This window comes from Protobothrops mucrosquamatus, unplaced genomic scaffold, assembly GCF_001527695.2.
Source record: "Protobothrops mucrosquamatus isolate PMUCROS unplaced genomic scaffold, P.Mucros_1.0 scaffold1504, whole genome shotgun sequence".
Classification (NCBI taxonomy): Eukaryota; Metazoa; Chordata; class Lepidosauria; order Squamata; family Viperidae; genus Protobothrops; species Protobothrops mucrosquamatus.
This window is the reverse complement of record NW_015387677.1, coordinates 152,622-169,631: the sequence shown is the minus strand read 5'-3', so window position 1 is coordinate 169,631 and position 17,010 is coordinate 152,622. Positions and strand designations below refer to the sequence as shown.

The 17,010-nt window shown below is 36.2% G+C and overlaps 1 protein-coding gene across 1 annotated transcript in view; it reads left to right on the top strand.

Moving 5' to 3' along the window:
- Positions 1-17,010, top strand: part of TSHZ1 (teashirt zinc finger homeobox 1) — a 51,276-nt gene that overhangs the window by 2,349 nt on the left and 31,917 nt on the right. The window lies entirely within an intron of this gene.

Here is a 17,010-nt window from a genome sequence, read left to right as displayed (position 1 = left end):
ATCTCCACCGTGGAGGATTCCACGTGACCAAATCTCCCTCAATCAGGGGTCCTTACTACATCCAGAGCCACAGTGGCTCCAATTGGCCGCCTGGCGCTTGAGCGGAGTCTCCTAGAAAGAGACAACTTCTGACAAAGAGTCATTAGGACACTCCAGGCTTTTAGAAGGCCTAACAGGATCTATGATTCCACTTGGAAAAATTACTGCAGCTGGTGCAACAGACAACAGCTAGACCCTTGCAGTATCTCTATTCCAGATATCCTAGACTACTTAGCGGAGGGTCTGGATAGGGGGTTAGCGCCCAACACAATTCGTAGACAGGTGGCCGCCCTATCTACCATCCTCACCTATGGTAACTCCGAACCACTAGCCAGACACCCAGTGGTACGATCCTTCGTTAAGGGCACAACAAATAGCAGGCCACCCGTAGTCCACAGATACCCCTCCTGGGATCTGCCTAAGGTCCTACAGGCCATCACCCTACCTCCATTTGAACCTGTTCGGACTTGCGACTTACAATACCTGACCCTTAAGGTCGCCTTCCTAGTCGCTGTTACCTCAGCAAGGCGCACCTCAGAGTTAGCAGCCCTGTCAGTTAGGGAGGACCTTTGTACCTTCCACACGGACAGGGTGGTATTATGTTTGGACCCCTCCTTCGTTCCAAAGGTCAATTCCCTATTTCACAGATCACAGGAGGTGGTGCTACCAAACCTTTGCCCCGAGCCTTCCCATGAATTGGAATGCAAGTGGCACACCTAGATGTTCACAGAGCTTTAAAACAATACATCAAGCGAACAACACCCTTCCGCAGATCGGAAGCCCTGTTTGTCTCCTTCCACTCTCACACAAGAGATCAAAGGGTCTCCGCATCCACTATTGGTAGATGGATTAGAAGGTGCATAGCAGAGGCATACAGGGGGCAGTCCTTGGCGGTCCCCAAACAAATCACTGCACACTCCACACGCAGCGCTGCTACCTCAGCAGCATAGACAACTCAGGCGCCGATCGAAGAAATATGTAGAGCAGCGACGTGGACGTCGCCTTCCCCTTTGATAAGACACTACAAATTAGATAGGTTCGCATCTGCGGAGGCCTCCTTTGGCAGGAGGGTACTCCAATGTGTGCTATCAGAGATTGGGACACAGGCCCAGACTGCTCCCCACCCACAGGGACAGTGAGGCTTTGGTATGTCCCATTGGTGGATTCCCCACTCATCATGCTGGAGAAGGGGCGTTGGTCTTACCTGAATGCCTTTTCTCAGCATGACAATGGAGAATCCACTCCACCCTTGAGGCCAGTCAGGTCCTGTGAGGGGAGAGGATTGAGCCAATACAAGGAAACGTAGCCAAACGCTTCGCCTCGTCGAGACTGGGAAGGGGAGGTCTCAAGAGGAGAGGCGGAGCAAAAATTGGCGACTAGTCTACAGGCAGAAGATGAGGAAAACCCATTGGTGGATTCTCCATCGTCATGCTGAGAAAAGGCGTTCAGGTAAGACCAACGCCCCTTCTCAGTCTATTCAATGTAGTTTTCATGAGTGTGATAGCAAGAGAGATCAATCTTTGCAACCAAAGATGCAATTGTTGTTGATCAGGTTTGGCCATTTACCTAATAAAAGACACTTTATGTTCCACCAGCGGATTCTCCCTCCTCTCTTGAGCATTTCTTTGTCAGTTCTTGAATTTCATTTTGTTCCATGTAAGAGACAATATTTTTTTAAAGAGTAAAGACAGAGATGCTATTTTCACTAATTATTTTATTGTTTCAAACTTGGATAGTTAGCTATATAATAGATCTAGTGCTAAATCTTGAATACAGTGTAGAGAAATTCGGTGTTCAACTGGTATTAGGTACTTTTATTTATGTTAACTTTTTAAATAAAAGAAAGACCCAATAGGTCTTTCACTGTCATTTTCCTATATTGCTTTCCTGTTCATAAGAAATTACTCCTTCTAAATTGATTTCTATAAAGATAGTTTGCTCAGTTTTCAACTAATATCACTAAAATTGATCAGGCGTTGTCCCACTATTTAATTTCTATGCAATGCACAGAAAATTGCTAGGATCCCAAGGCAAATTTCTGAATTTTGACCTTTTTAAAAATTGTTGTTTTTCCAAATATGGAGATAAATTTGTGATTGGATAGAGATGAAGCAAGCTTAATAATAATGATGATGCAAGGCTCGACTATTAACTACATAATTCATATATAGTTTTAGGTAGACGTATAAAATAAAGAGATAGGTTAACAAAAGGGAAAGCATTATCTTGATATGTATGATCATTGACTGGGCAACCAATGTAGTAAAACCTCTGCTAGTAATTAATTGGGCTCTGCTTACTTATCTGATTTTCAACTATACTTACATATCTGTAAATTAAATATTATAAAGGTAATTTAAATTTTTAATTTGCTGTCTTCCAAACTAAGAATATCTTCATTTGGGGGAGTTTTACAGGTAATCCCTCAGGTACGAATGTTCATTTAGCGAGTTTTCACAAAAACGAATTTATTCAGAAAGGGTACTTACATTAGAAATTCAAAATTGCAAGCAAAAAGAGGCCTCTGTAACCATGTAACTTGGATTCAGTTACTGTTGCAGCTGCAGCCATGTTTAACTCTGTGACTTGCCTGGGCCGTTTGGGTTACAAATGCAATTTCCTGAAGCCAGAAGGGTTTTTTTTTCCTGGTCACATGACCAAACACGAGCCGAGCCTGCGCGGGCTTGGTTTTTTTTTTTTTTTTTGGTGCTGCGTGGGGAATCTGCTTCTGCCTGGGCTTGAGAACTGCTCCTGTAAGTAGTTTAATTTTTTTTTGTTACTCTGTAGTGGGAAATGCTCTGCTTTTTAAGTACTTTGCTTTGCAGACTATTGTGTTTGTAAGTACAGTACTTTGCAAAGATAAAGTTTGTTTGCATTTTCCTTGAAACTCCTTGTAGAAATGCTAGCCAGGATCTACGCAAAGCATTCTATAACATGTTTCTTTGCTTTTATTTTGAAGATTAGTGTATATTACTGTAGTTTGTAGGTTTTAAATTTAAATTGCCTTCAGAAGTTGTGGGTGCCCCATCACTGGAAGCTTTTAAGAAGAGACTGGATAAGCATTTATCAGAAATACTCTTGTTGTGAGAACAGCAGGTTAGACTAGATGTCCTCAAGGTCCCTTCCATCTCTGTTACTGTTGCAAGCCGAGAGTTCTGCAAATCCCTGCCTCATCTCCCTCTGGGTACCAAGCTGGAGACTTTTAAGCTAATTAGGTGCAAGTGTTTTTTTTTTTAAAGCACTTGCTCTGGGCAGCTGAAGATGCTTGAGCTAACTAACAGCAGTTGTTTTTTTAAAAAAGCATCTGCAATGGCTGCAAGCCCTGCTTGGAGGCAATTTAGTTCCTGAGCCAACTGCACTGGAAACAGCTGATGGGCAGCCGGTGAGAAAGCCTCTTAGTTCAATTAACGTGGCAGCGATCAATTAACAAATCAGAGGAAATAGTAAGTCAGATCTTCATTTAACAACCCATTTGATTCAATTAATGAATTTGATTTTAAAAATTTGTAAAATTGAGTCTGATTCATTTGACAAATTTTTTGACTTACGGGCCTAATGGGCAGGCTCCATTAGGTTCGTACCTCGGGGACTACCTGTACTGTGATGGAAATGTCATTGTGGTGCTTCAAGACATAAAAATTTATCAGTGTGTGGAATCAGTATTCTTTTTCATCTGCGATACATATGAAATCTGACGTAAGATTACAATTGCCATTATTGGGTGAATCCCTCTTCCTGGCTTCTCCATTGATTTGTTGGAAGCCAGCAGTGAAAGTTGCAACTGGCACTCATATGGCCACAGAACGCAGCAGCCACTGTAATTGTGAGCTGGTTTCCAAGTGCCTGGCTTGTGATGATGTGACTGTGGGGCTGTTGCAATGCCCATACTATGAGGAAAGATTGTATGCCCCCTTGTTCAGTGCTGTTGTATCTTCAGATGGTCACTGAATGAATGGTTCCTGAATGAGGGCTATCTGCACTTGGATTATTCTTTTCCAGCTAAAGACAAAGTTTTTGCAATTTTGTAAATATTGCAATTTTTTTCTTTAGGAATGCTGTTTTTATATTTTATTTTATATCTAAGTATAAAAAAACTGGTAAAAAATGTCAAATTGCTTAAAGTACTTTATAATTTTCTTTACTTCAGATGATCATTGGCTTGGTGATTGCCTCTTCAGCAGGTAATGAGAATAGGTAAACCAGATAGTGCCAAAGGAAAAAGGACAGAAAATCAGAAGTCAGGGTCTGCAGAGAATACAAGTTAACAGATATGTAATGCATTATTATTATTTTTTAGTGTATGGCATACAATGTCAGGGAAATCTACACATGCTAGACACGGCTAGTTCATTCTGTTTGGTACTTGTGCGTCTATCCTTAGTGCACTCTTGGAGGCAAACTTGCTTTACATCAATTAATTAGCGGTGCTTGGGTTTCTGGCTCTTCCAGGCTCCTCTGCCAGTATCACTTTGCCTTGTGCCGCAATGCCTTGCGTTCAGTAGGTCCTGGATTGGCTTCTTTCTGCACACACGAATGCAGCTAGCTTTTTTCCCAGCAAAGTGGTACCCATTTATCTACTCACAATATTGCATTCTTTCGAATTGCTAGGTGGGCAGGAGCTAGGGATCAAGCAATAGGAGCTTATTTTGTCTCACAGAGCGAGGCTCAAATTGCAAGATTGCAAATCATTATTGGCTGGCATTTCCAGTGTCATTAAGTCTCTGTGCCACTGCGTTCCTGTAATGTAATGTATTAAATAAATGTATTTGCTGTTGCCATAGGAAATATGAAAATATAATTCAGAAAGCATCAAATTTTAGGATTCATTTCAGTGTATTCTGGAGATACTCAAACAACTATGCAAAATTTAACTTTTAAATTCTGCTTTCATTTTTTGGGAAGCAAAATAATTTTTAGGCATGTTTTACTCTACTTGTATATTTTTTTCTTTTAAATGAAACAAAATGTAAAATTCCTATCTAGAAGAATGATAGTTGTTAATGCTGTTACATCTGTCCTATAAACTGTATAAAAGGAGTAATATTAGTTTAATTAAATATGGTTTAAATATAATCATGCTTATTACATTGGGCAAGATTCCTGTAGCATAAACATATGGAAATCTCATGCACTTGATTTATATACGATCAACACAAATAAATTACCATACTGTTCCTACTTTTTATCAAGTTTTGTCAGAAAATATGAGAACTACTCTTCTGAATAATTGCAGTTAGTTGATCTCTGGATACCAATTAAACAATGTGTTAGTGAAAACCCAATTGCTATATATAACATACCTGAAATTCTAGAATATAAGTTCAGTCTTTACAAGTTGATATCTAGACCTAAATTATTAATTAGTAAACTAGTAGAATTGGAACCTACGTACTAGAATTTAAGGATTTGGTGTTATTTATATCTATATGACAATTACATTTCCACTAGCAATATTTAACCTATTTTAAAGTTTCAACTTTCTTACTGATTTTTATTTGGCTGCATAATTTAAACTAAAAAAACCCCCACTCAAAATAGTATGCTAAATCTTTATTTTTCTCTACTATTTCAAAGTTTTAGTCATAGATTTCTAAATTTATTTTAAAAATTTGGACATCAGTATAATAGAATAATGTTAACATGGTTAGTGATCAAAAAAAAGTTTACAGTTTAACATGAACTAAGGAATTCCTAAAACAAAGACAATTAATAAAATAGAAATTTAAATAAAATAAGTGGCAGTCTAATGATAATAAGATATGATGCAATAAAAGCTTGAAAATATGAACTCCTGAGCTAAATTAAGTGCTGAAATGGAAATACATTCATGTCTGTATCTCAGCATACTAATTTTAACTTGGTGCTTTCTTCACAGGTAAAAATTCCCCAAACCTGTAACCTCTGCAAAGTTCAGAAAGAATATAAAGAATTTCACTTTTTAGCTATGTCTTTTTTAACCTTACTACACGCATTAAATAAGAAACAAGTATGGTTAATGATACACATTTTTAAAATTGTTCAGTTTTTGTGAACAAATCAAAGCAGGAAATAGAGGAAATTTATCTCTACTTTCGTTTTACTGCATTTTCCCCAAAACTGCAATTTTGCGAGGTAGCTTGGGCTGAGAGGAAGTGACTGGCCCAACCAGCTGGCTTTTATGCCTAAAGCAGGACTAGAATTCACAGTCTCCTGGTTTCTATGTCAACCATTAAACAAACTGGCTCTCACTAATACTGAGCATATGACTATAGCCTTAAATTGTTACTAAATGTACTGGTATAAAAATAGTCTGTCCCCTTTCAGAGCAACACAATCCCACCACAACCTAATGATGTATAAATTTTTTAACATTTCATCATTCATTATTGTGGAAGTAAAAGCAGGTAATCTAGGATTATTAAGAAGTGTTGATATGCCCCTTTCACTGCTAGCAGCTCCCTCTGCAGCCATTTTTCTCTTTATCTTTTCCTTCCCCTTTTTCCTTATTTTCTATCATACAGTCATTTCCCAGATTTAAAACAGGAAAGGAAAGCAGACCTCTGCTATTTTATTTGAAGAAAATCCAAAGCTATATCTGCATGTTCCATATTAATAGTACTCTGAAATAACCAATTTTTTTTATTATTTTATCTGGGGAAGAAGTTGTAGCATATGTACATAGTCATTTCAGCCCTACTTTTTCTTCGCTTGAGGTTGATTGTGATAAACAGTGTCAGACTTCAATTTTCTTGGCTATGTGTCAGTTTCTCTATATTTCTCAGTTTCCATTACAATTTGCAACCCTAAATTGAGATGACCACCCAGCAGTTAGCCAGGTTTACTTATCTCACTCTACATGATTTAGCTGGACAGTGCTATGCTGATTCAGGAGTATCATTCATTAGTATGGAAATGCATACTGTCTCTTGTATGCCTTTTTCCCTTTTGCACAGCCAAATTAACTAGTTTGATGGGGAGTTGAGGGCAATGAAGAGCTACTATTAACAGTTTGAGAACAAATGGGGAAAAAATATCTGAGCTTATGCACTAATAACATTCATTAGGAACTGTATTATGAGCTTTTGAATATAATTGTAAATCTCTGAAAATGGTTGAATGCTTTTCATTAAAACCAACATTACAAGCTATGATTCTATTGGAAAGAGAATGAGGAATTTTAATAATCAGGTCAAAAAGAGTAGATAAGATTAGTTTGTACAAACAATTTCTTCTGGAGATATTGGAAGAGTCTAAACCAGTTTTTTCACGTTGGTGTTTTGTATATAAGTATGTATGTATGTAAATAGGATTATGGTTCCCACATTTATATGAGTAAGAAAGTAGAGGTATAGATGTCCATGATCCTAGTCTTTCTTTGTCATTTTTAATCAGTATAGTTATATATTCATAGTTATATAATCTGTTCATAATGGGTTTTTTTGGTGGAGTGGTGACCTCCAAATGGGCTACCAGCCCCATTATTCTAAGTCAGCATGATCAAACTGGTTACAACCAACATTACCCATAACCAATGTTCCCATTGAGCACGCTAGCTGGATTTGATGAGAGCTGCAGTCTAATACATGGTGGTACTATTTAGTTTCCAAGCATAATTGTCAGGCAGATAGTTTTTTAAGCTTGATTAGTAATTGAATTAGCAGGGCTTAATTTAAGATAGTGCTTAGTTCTGCAACAGTGGCAGTAATACTGAAAGAAGAAAACATTTTAGAAGAGATCTTTTACAAGAGATCTTTTCCATTCTCACAGATGGGTAAGTTTGTTCCCAGCTTATAGGTTTTATAATATATATTTTTATTTGTGAATAGTTTGCTGTTTTCATTTTAAATACCTGTGAGTACTTTCATCTCCTAATCTTTCAGTAATGGGAAATAATGGCAAGTATATGATGACAGCATAGTGCAAATTCTATCCTTCTATAACTATTTTATGATGCAAATAATTGAGTCAGTTTTTTGTGATATGGAATCATGATATTTCGCCTGTATCCCACAGGCACTTATGTGCTTCAGGCTTGTATGACATGGAAAATAAGTCATTGACAGAATTAACTGAGCAGCATATAATGTTAGATGTGAAAAGGACAAGTATGCTAGGCTATTTCATTTATTGATTCATAATATCTAAGAAGACTTTTTCACTCGGCAATAGGTAACTATAGTGTGTATGTGTTTGTTTCTCACAAAATCAAATATGAGAGCATATGTACAGTGCAGAAATAAATTTTAGTCTAGCTGCAAGTATTAACAGCTATATGTCTTGGATTCCATTGCAAACTGCCTCATTCACAGTCCTTATTAACTCTCCTTGACTGGAATTACCATGTGTGAAATGAAGATAATAGCATGAAATATCAGTGCAGCAGCATGAGAAAGTACATTTTTGCATATGGTGCATATCCAGGCTTTTGAGAGTTACATTCTGGCTTCTAGTTGCTCTACAAAACCAGAGTGCCCTTATGCCAGCTATTGCTCTCTAGATGTGTGGGACTATATTTCTCAGTCATCATAGTCAAAGACTCACTCATCTGGCTAGCAACAGATTTCAGAAAGGCTTAACTGGAGCAAGACTGATTTTCTGTGCAGCTAGGTTTGATAATACTGTATATAAGGAATTTTATTTCCTCAAGTGATATATGAGACATTTACCATCACAAGTTAAATGTGTCAGTTCCCTGATTTGGGATCTTGCAGTATCATATGTTAAAAAATACCTAGTTTACTGATCTTGTGCTTTTTAATTGCTAATTGCTAAAATTGCTAAAAGTCTTAGGCATTCTGTATTGTGCTATGGTATATGTGGCACATATGGATGTGCTTCTAAACATAGCTTTCCTAACATTATAGAAAGATTTTTCCCAACCTCGGAAGTATGGACTGTCCGTGTCTTTGCAGAAAGAAACTGCTTACCCCTATGGTAATTCCCTTGTTTCACAAAATTTCCCATTACCGGAAGATTAGGGGATGAAAGTACTCACAGGTACTTAAGATGAAAACAGCAAACTATTTGTGTTAATATGCTTTTAAATAATTACAAGTTTTAATTGAAATTGGCATACTGAATTTTGATTGCTTTAAAATATATAATAATGCATAAAACTTAGAACAATTACATTTCCACAGGAGCGACAAAATATATTATAAAGGAAACATGGTATATTGGAAAAAAATACAGGAATATTTGACCTAGGAGTCATTCCCTTAAAAATGGGAAGCATATTGAAATGTGGAAAATAATAAGTTAAAAATATAATACAACAAAGAACTATGAAAACTCAGTGAAGAAATTCTAAGAGAATCCTATTACTATATTTTTCCCATTGCAGAATCCCCCCTCCCCCAACAGTGGTTTATCATTTGCACTAATAAATATTATTAGAATATAGATATATAAACATGGCATGGAGAAACAATGCACAAGGCATCCTAAGATGGTTCAGGTATTATTTTCTCAACTTAGAAATGGAAAAAACATTTTTCTGGCTGAAGATAGAATTTTGTTAATCTTCCTACCTTTTTTTCCCCCATTACCATCTTGATTGGTGGAGGTAACCCTGATAGCCTTGCCCTTGCTGATTGGAACAGAAACTTGGTGATAAGATCAAAAGAATTATCGTGGTGAAATTAAAAATAACCACCATGGACAATCAGGCAGGTTGGGTGTTCAGATGTGAGAGAGACAACCTGCTTAGGAAAAGAAAAATCAAAATCAAAATTGGAACAAGCAATGGCAAATCACTTTTGTATATTGCTCAGAAACCATTCATGGATATATCTTATTCAGTTAGTTCAGAAAGAATGGTCCCTTAGGCTTTTGTTTGTTCGGTGCCTTTGAGTTAGTTTTGAATGCTGAGAACTGCCTGGACTAGTCCCTGCAGTTTTTGTTGGCAAGATTTCAGAAAAGGTTTTGCTATTGCTATTGCCTCTTTCCTAAGGTTGGGGAGAGGGACTGGACCAAAGTCTCCAGTAGCTTAGTACTACCAAGGCAGTACTAGAAGTTACAGTCTTCTAGTTTATAGCCTAATTTTTTATCCACTATAACAGTCTGGCTCTTTAGGCAAAAATTAGCAAGCAAAAAATATACGTATGTTGAGCTTGTAATGTGAATGGACAATAGATTAAGGAAAAAATGCTTGGCAAAATTGAACTAGTAGGAGAAGATGGCTGGAAAGGATTAGAGATGACTTTAAAATGATCCTAGAAGAGTTGCATATTGTTTGCCCACACAGGCTGAGATGGGAGGCTTCTGTCTATGCTACTATTTCTCAACTTTGGCAATTTTAAGACGTGGATTCTAGAATTGCTGGCTGGAATTTTGTGGCGATTGAAATCCACCCATTTTAAAGTTGCCAAGATTCAGAAACACTGGTATATACATTCACCCTTACTTTTTTCCTTTCCTCTTCAAGTACAGGCTTGCTTGGCAATACATTACAAATAACCATGATGCTGCCTACAAATATAAAATGGAATACTGTTGCAGCAAACTCCAGGCAGATCAACAAGTTGTGAGTCAGCACAGATCATTGATGGCAAACATTTGGGGCTTGATGTGTCAAAAATTTGGGAAAATGGCTAACTTGACTCTGCTGATGTGTCACTCCCACTGAACAAAAGAGAAACAATTCTCTGTCTCCTATTCTACCATCTAGGCCACCTTAAACAGTGGCATTTGGTGACAGCACAGAGGTTGAGCCTGAAGTAGAGGCCCGGGCCTTAACGTCAGCCCTAGTGCCATCACTGCCACTCAAAAAGGCTGCCTCGTGCTGTTCTCCAAGGGGCATAAACCTTGTGGAATGATGGAATTATTCCATGGCCCAGCACTCCACAGGATTGGTGTCGGTGAAAGCAGGTGTGCTACCTTTGACATGTGTGGCAAAGGTTCAACATCACTGGCATAGATAGATTATGACAGAGCACTGAATCTAGGCCAATGGACTGGTTTATTGGCTATTAATGTTGGGACTGACACTTATTTCAAATGAATCTTAGTTTATATCTTTGCCACAATAATTCCTGTAAAATGTTTTTATATTAAAATTTCACTATATCGTCAGTATTATTATAAAGCTCCAAATAATAAAATATTTTGCTTTGATTTACCTATTTGCAACCTTCATCTTTACTTCATAATATAACATTTCTTTGGCAGCATAAAATGAACAAACATAAAAACAATTTAAATACAAAATAATATATTGAATTCATCAGTAATATATTATTATAAATGTCCAAATAATAAAAATATGTGCTTTGATTTACTTATTTGCAACCACAGTCTGGTACCTCATAACATAACATTCTTTTGACAGCATGAAATGAACAAACATAAAAACAATTTAAATACAAGACAATATATTGAATCATAAATTGAAAAGCATCATTAAAATATAACAACAAAGTAAAACAAGTAGCATCCTAAAGTTAAATATGCAGCTTTCACACTTGAGAGACCAATCTGTATTTAAAAGATCTGGCTGAATGGAGAAATCTTCACAAGACACCAGAAAATAAGATTCTTTTATAGAAGGTAGCAGGTGGACCAAACAGTATGCTGTTCCATAATGGGAGTTCATGAATGAAAAGTACCTCTTTTCATTTTAAACAATTTGTTAGACATATACTTACATATTAAAGAGTTCTGAAGTTGTCTTGAGGTTTATGATGGGTAAAATAATTCTCATTTTGAATACTATTGTATTGTTTGAAAATAGGGAAATTTAATTGACAGGGCAAACTGATTTGCTATTACAAAAATAGGTATAGTATAATAAATTGGAATTCTAACAAAACAAATTTCTCCAAACACATGATTTTAATACAGGCATGTTGCTTGTGAAAGTTGCTTCTTGGATATGATGTTTTATCAATATTTTTTGCTAGAATTAAGAAATAACCCTTCAAAAATAGGCTTATTCGGAAATGTGGTAGTAGCAAGATTTATTTCAAGTTTGGAATTGGTAGACTCTATGCTTTCTTAGTCACCCTTACATTGTAAAATCCACTGTCAACACATTTGAGATGCCGGAAGGCATATATCCAGATTTCTTTCAATGTACATAATACCAAACATGCTTTTGTTTAAATAGAAACATTGCCAGATATTAGATACAAGCTTTAATTTAATTAGTTCCTGAAAGCTATTGGAAGGTATATTTGTATATTTTAAATATAAGACTATATGCAATATTGAAATTGTAATATGTTTTCTGAGTAGTCTCTAGTACGAATAATATATGACAACAAAATGTTGGGGTTGATTAGTAATGTGTGATAACTTTAAACAAAAATAAAAATATAAAGACATCATAAGCAAATTACTATACTTCATTTGTGTCAAAAATGTAGTCAAAGACTAAATGAATATATTTGTAACAATAAAAAATATAATTAAGATTGTAATTATAATTGAGCTGAAGTGATGGAGTTGAATTTCATGAACATTTTCACACCTCTCAAAAATGCTGCCCTTAAGTGAAGCTTTTTTTTTAAAGAGGAGAAAATGTATCCTTATTATCTTAGCAAGTGGACCAGCATTCCCTGGTTTTCAGATTTTGCATAACACAAAATGGCAAAATGGGGTAGCAAAATGGGAACTTCTGGATCCAAATAAAAATTCTAATTTAAATGTAGCTTTTGATTTGGGGGGGTAATATAAAATGCTCAAATTACAAATCTGTACATTCACTATATCTTAGTATCTTATAGCTATTAATACATATCATAATTATTTTTATATGTGTACATGTGCGTGATATGTAGAACTAATTGAAAATAGCCTACAGCAGAATAAGCTAAACTTTACAGTGTATAGATAGCAAGGACTCTTCATCAAGATAATACATTGACAAAATCAGTCAATTTCAAAAGTCAGCTTTACTTGGAACAGGTTACATCCTGCAAGATACCTTTAATACTATCAAGGAACAACATCTATCTATCTCAGGTCCTTGGAAAGGTCTCAATAGATGGATAAAATGCCAAATCCAGTCTAAATATCTGGCTGACAGTGTGACCAACAACAACAATAATTTTGTTTGTTGTCCAGGTTTTAATGACTCTGGGCAGCATCTATCATCTTTGATAGATAGTTGGTTTTAAACATAAAATGGAATAATTCTGCAATGAAAAGGGCTACAAAACATTTTATGTGAATTGTTCTAGTTATTAAATATTTGCTCTTCAGCTAGTTGATAGAATAAAAATATAGATATTGATAGGATAGTATCTTTCTTAAGAGTTAGGCCAACCAACACAAAATATTTATTAACTTTTAGAGGTTTCTTCTAGATTAACTTAGGGGTACTGTATACAGGTAGTCCTCGACCTATGACCACAATTGAGCCTAAAATTTCTGTTGCTAAACTAGACAGTTGTTAAATAAGTTTTGACCCATTTTGTGACCTTTCTTGCCACTGTTGTTAAGTGAATCACTGCTGCTGTTATGTTAGTGAAATAGTTGGCAGTTGAATCTGGCTTCCCCACTGACTTTGCTTGTCAGAAGGTCACAAAAAGGTAATCAAATAACCCTGGCACACTGCAACAATCATAAAGAAAAACGGGTGCCTGGATTCTCTACGTAGTGCAATTCAAAGCCACCAACTCAAAGGTACTTGGAACAGTGAGACACCGCAGTTTGAGAATCCTTATGTTAATTGTTCATGTTAGAGTAATCAAGGAGATATTTATAATATCATGTTCCTGTTAAAAAAAACCTTGCTGTGTTACTTCGGGAATTCTCAGAACACACAGTCTCTAACTGCTTTCCATTATATATGAGTGATGAAGAAGAAATATTCTTATTACACAGAAGGCAAGGTTCTCAAAGTACTTTCAGAAAGTTTTTCTAAACTTTCAAAAGTGCATTTAATACCCATCACTTGTAGTTCAGTTCACATTTCTTTGTCCTACAGGTTAAGTTCCATTTGTCTCTGATACTTGGCTGGCATTGCTTATGGAAAATGTTTTTACCTACATGTTATTTCTAATGTTTCCATTTTAAAAGAACTGAATTGTTCTGTGTTGCTGCAAAAAGTATTTATTTTCATTGTCCTTCCCATTTGCTCATGACTGTAAGAATGTTAGTGCACAATATAAAAAGTGCTGAAGTTATATATAATAGGTAGAAATGGCTTCTGTGTGTATTTGTGTGTGTGTACATGCACATGAAACTTCCTCATCTTTTGAACAGAATAGGGAAGCTAACCTTTATACAACAGGGCTCTAAATACACTAGTTTATTTTTCACTGAATTTTTTAGTAAAGACATGGACTCAGGGATTGCATATCATAGTTTGACTTTTATCTTAAAAATTCGGTCCTGCTTCCTTAATATGTAGAGGGAAATTGCTAAAATGTACGATTTCTAGACTTGATATTAGAATGCTATGAAATTATCAACTGTTCATCTTTAGATCAGTAAATGCTGTATGCTATTTGCTATTAACATCAGTATATTTTGAAGTTTTCAGAGGGCATAATCTTGATTTTATAGTAGTTTTTCTATAAAGTAATGCAATAACTGTTCCTGTGTTATAAGAGTATTTTTTAAACACACTCTTGTTTTTGTTTATCTATCTATCTATCTATCTATCTATCTATCTATCTATCTATCTATCTATCTATCTATCTATCTATCTATCTATCTATCTATCTATCTATCTATCTATCTATCTCCATATAATTTCAACTCAAAGTTTTGCAATTAGATGTTTAGATGTTGCAGTTTTAATGTTTGAGGCAATCTTTCTCAACTTTGACAATTTTAAAATGTGAGGATTTCTCCATGCTGACTAGGGAATTCTGGAAGTTGAAATGCACACATTTTAAAGTTTCCAAGGTTGAGAAATACTGGTCTGGAGACATAACATTTTTATGCTACTGGTGATCATAGAATCTACATCTCTGTAGCAATAACTTTATATTCTATTCACTCTTCCTTTCTTTTTGTCTTTCTAACTCTGGCATGAAGACAGAGTGGCCCAAGATCCATTTTCAAGCAATAGTTTATTTAAGAAAGTTTTACTGTTTACTGTCTTTTTCTTTTTAGTATTTCAAATTTGCTAAACATGTTGTTTGGTTAGCTTATTTTCTTTTATCAACCTGTATGAAAATACATGTATCCATATTCATACATACAGTATATACATGCGGAACATAAATATGCACATTAAGTAATAGCACAATGGAGACTTTAATGTCAAGCAACTTAGCCCAAAATTGAAACTTTTATTATAAAACAAATGCTTTGATGTATGTTCTTCCTTTACTTTCTCACTTTTCCTAATGATATACTTAATTTTGAAGAAACGGTTAAATAAAAATGTAACAATATCTGAAACTGTAATTAATATTAATAGAATATCCACATATTTATAGTCATTAGTTTCTAAATAACAGAATATTAAAAATTTAAATATATATAAATATTATTATGAAATGTATTAAAATTGGGAAGATAATTGATGGCCTATATGGCTACATTTATTAATCTGTTAAAGGATTGAGCTAGTTTTACATTAATACCTTATGGGTATTTCTCTAGTTTCTTCAAATATTAATTAATTACTATTTTGATATTCTTTTTTAATTAGCAATGCTACATTTTTGGTTGTATTTCATCATATATTATGTTCTAGTTGTTATTCTTTATCAATAAATATTTTTTTTAAAAAGAAAGTTTTACTCAGCTGTTATAGACAATGTATCAGAAAGAGGCGTTCTTAAAAGTAATAGAATGTACGGTATGTTATTGAATTGTACCAAATTCTGATTTATTGTCAGTACAGGTAATCCTAGTTAATGAGCATTCATCCAATGACCTTTCAGAGTTAAGACAGTGCTGAACAAGTGATACATATGACTAGTCCTCAAAGTTCTGGCTGTCTCAGCACCTCCATGATCATGTGATGATCTGGGTGCTTGGCAACCCACTTGTACTTACACTATTGCAGTGTCCTGTGATCAAGTGATCACCATTTGTGATCTTCCCTGCTGGCTTTCCACAATCAAAGACAATTAGAATAATGGCAGGACAGTTTCAAGTTGCTCTGGTCAGTCCCTGCCCCCAAGCCAGCAGCAGTAGCAGGTGGCCCCGCTGTGATTTATTTATTTATTTATTTATTTCATTAACTTATATGCCGCCCTTCTCCCCATGGGACTCAGGGCGGCTCACAGCATGTTAAAACAATATAAAACATTTTCCCCTATAAAAGCCAATTAAAAACCAAATATTTATCGCTGTGTCTTATTAAAATTATTAAAATTGTCCCTATTTAAAATTCACCCTAGGTCAGACCCGCTTGCTATGCTTCACCAGCCACTCAACCATCCTCAAACATAGTCTCCCACCTGGCAGCATTGTTGCCCGTTATGCTGCACTAATCACTCATGTACCTTCCTGCCTTTCCCGTACCTCCCTGCTACACTTGTGCTGCGCTGGCCACCTGCACACCGTCATGTGTTCCTCTACCTGGTAACAGCCAGTCCTATACTGCTTGCACTGTTCTGGCCACCCATGCATATTGATGTGCTCTCCTCTACCTGGAGAAGCCACCTCTTCCATGCTCTCACTATGGACCACCCACACATTGTCTCCATCCAGCAGTTGATACTTACCTGCTTGCTGGCATGCTTGCAAGCTGCCTGGGACATGCAATTCCCTGCTGGATTCCCCAGAGAGTTTGGTTGGTGGAAACCCAGCAGGAAGTTGCAAGGTGGTTCTTGCTTAACAATGCACAATCCTCGCTTAACAAAGCAGCCGGGCTAGGTGGGATCGCTTCAGGCCGGGGTACAGCACGGAAACGGCATTGGTCACGTTGGTAAATGATCTCTGGAGGGCCCGGGACAGGGGTTGTTCCTCTGTCCTTGTTCTTTTGGACCTCTCAGCGGCTTTTGATACTGTGGACCACAGTATCATGCTGCGGCGGTTGGGTGGGTTGGGAGTGGGAGGCACCGTGATGCGGTGGTTCTCCTC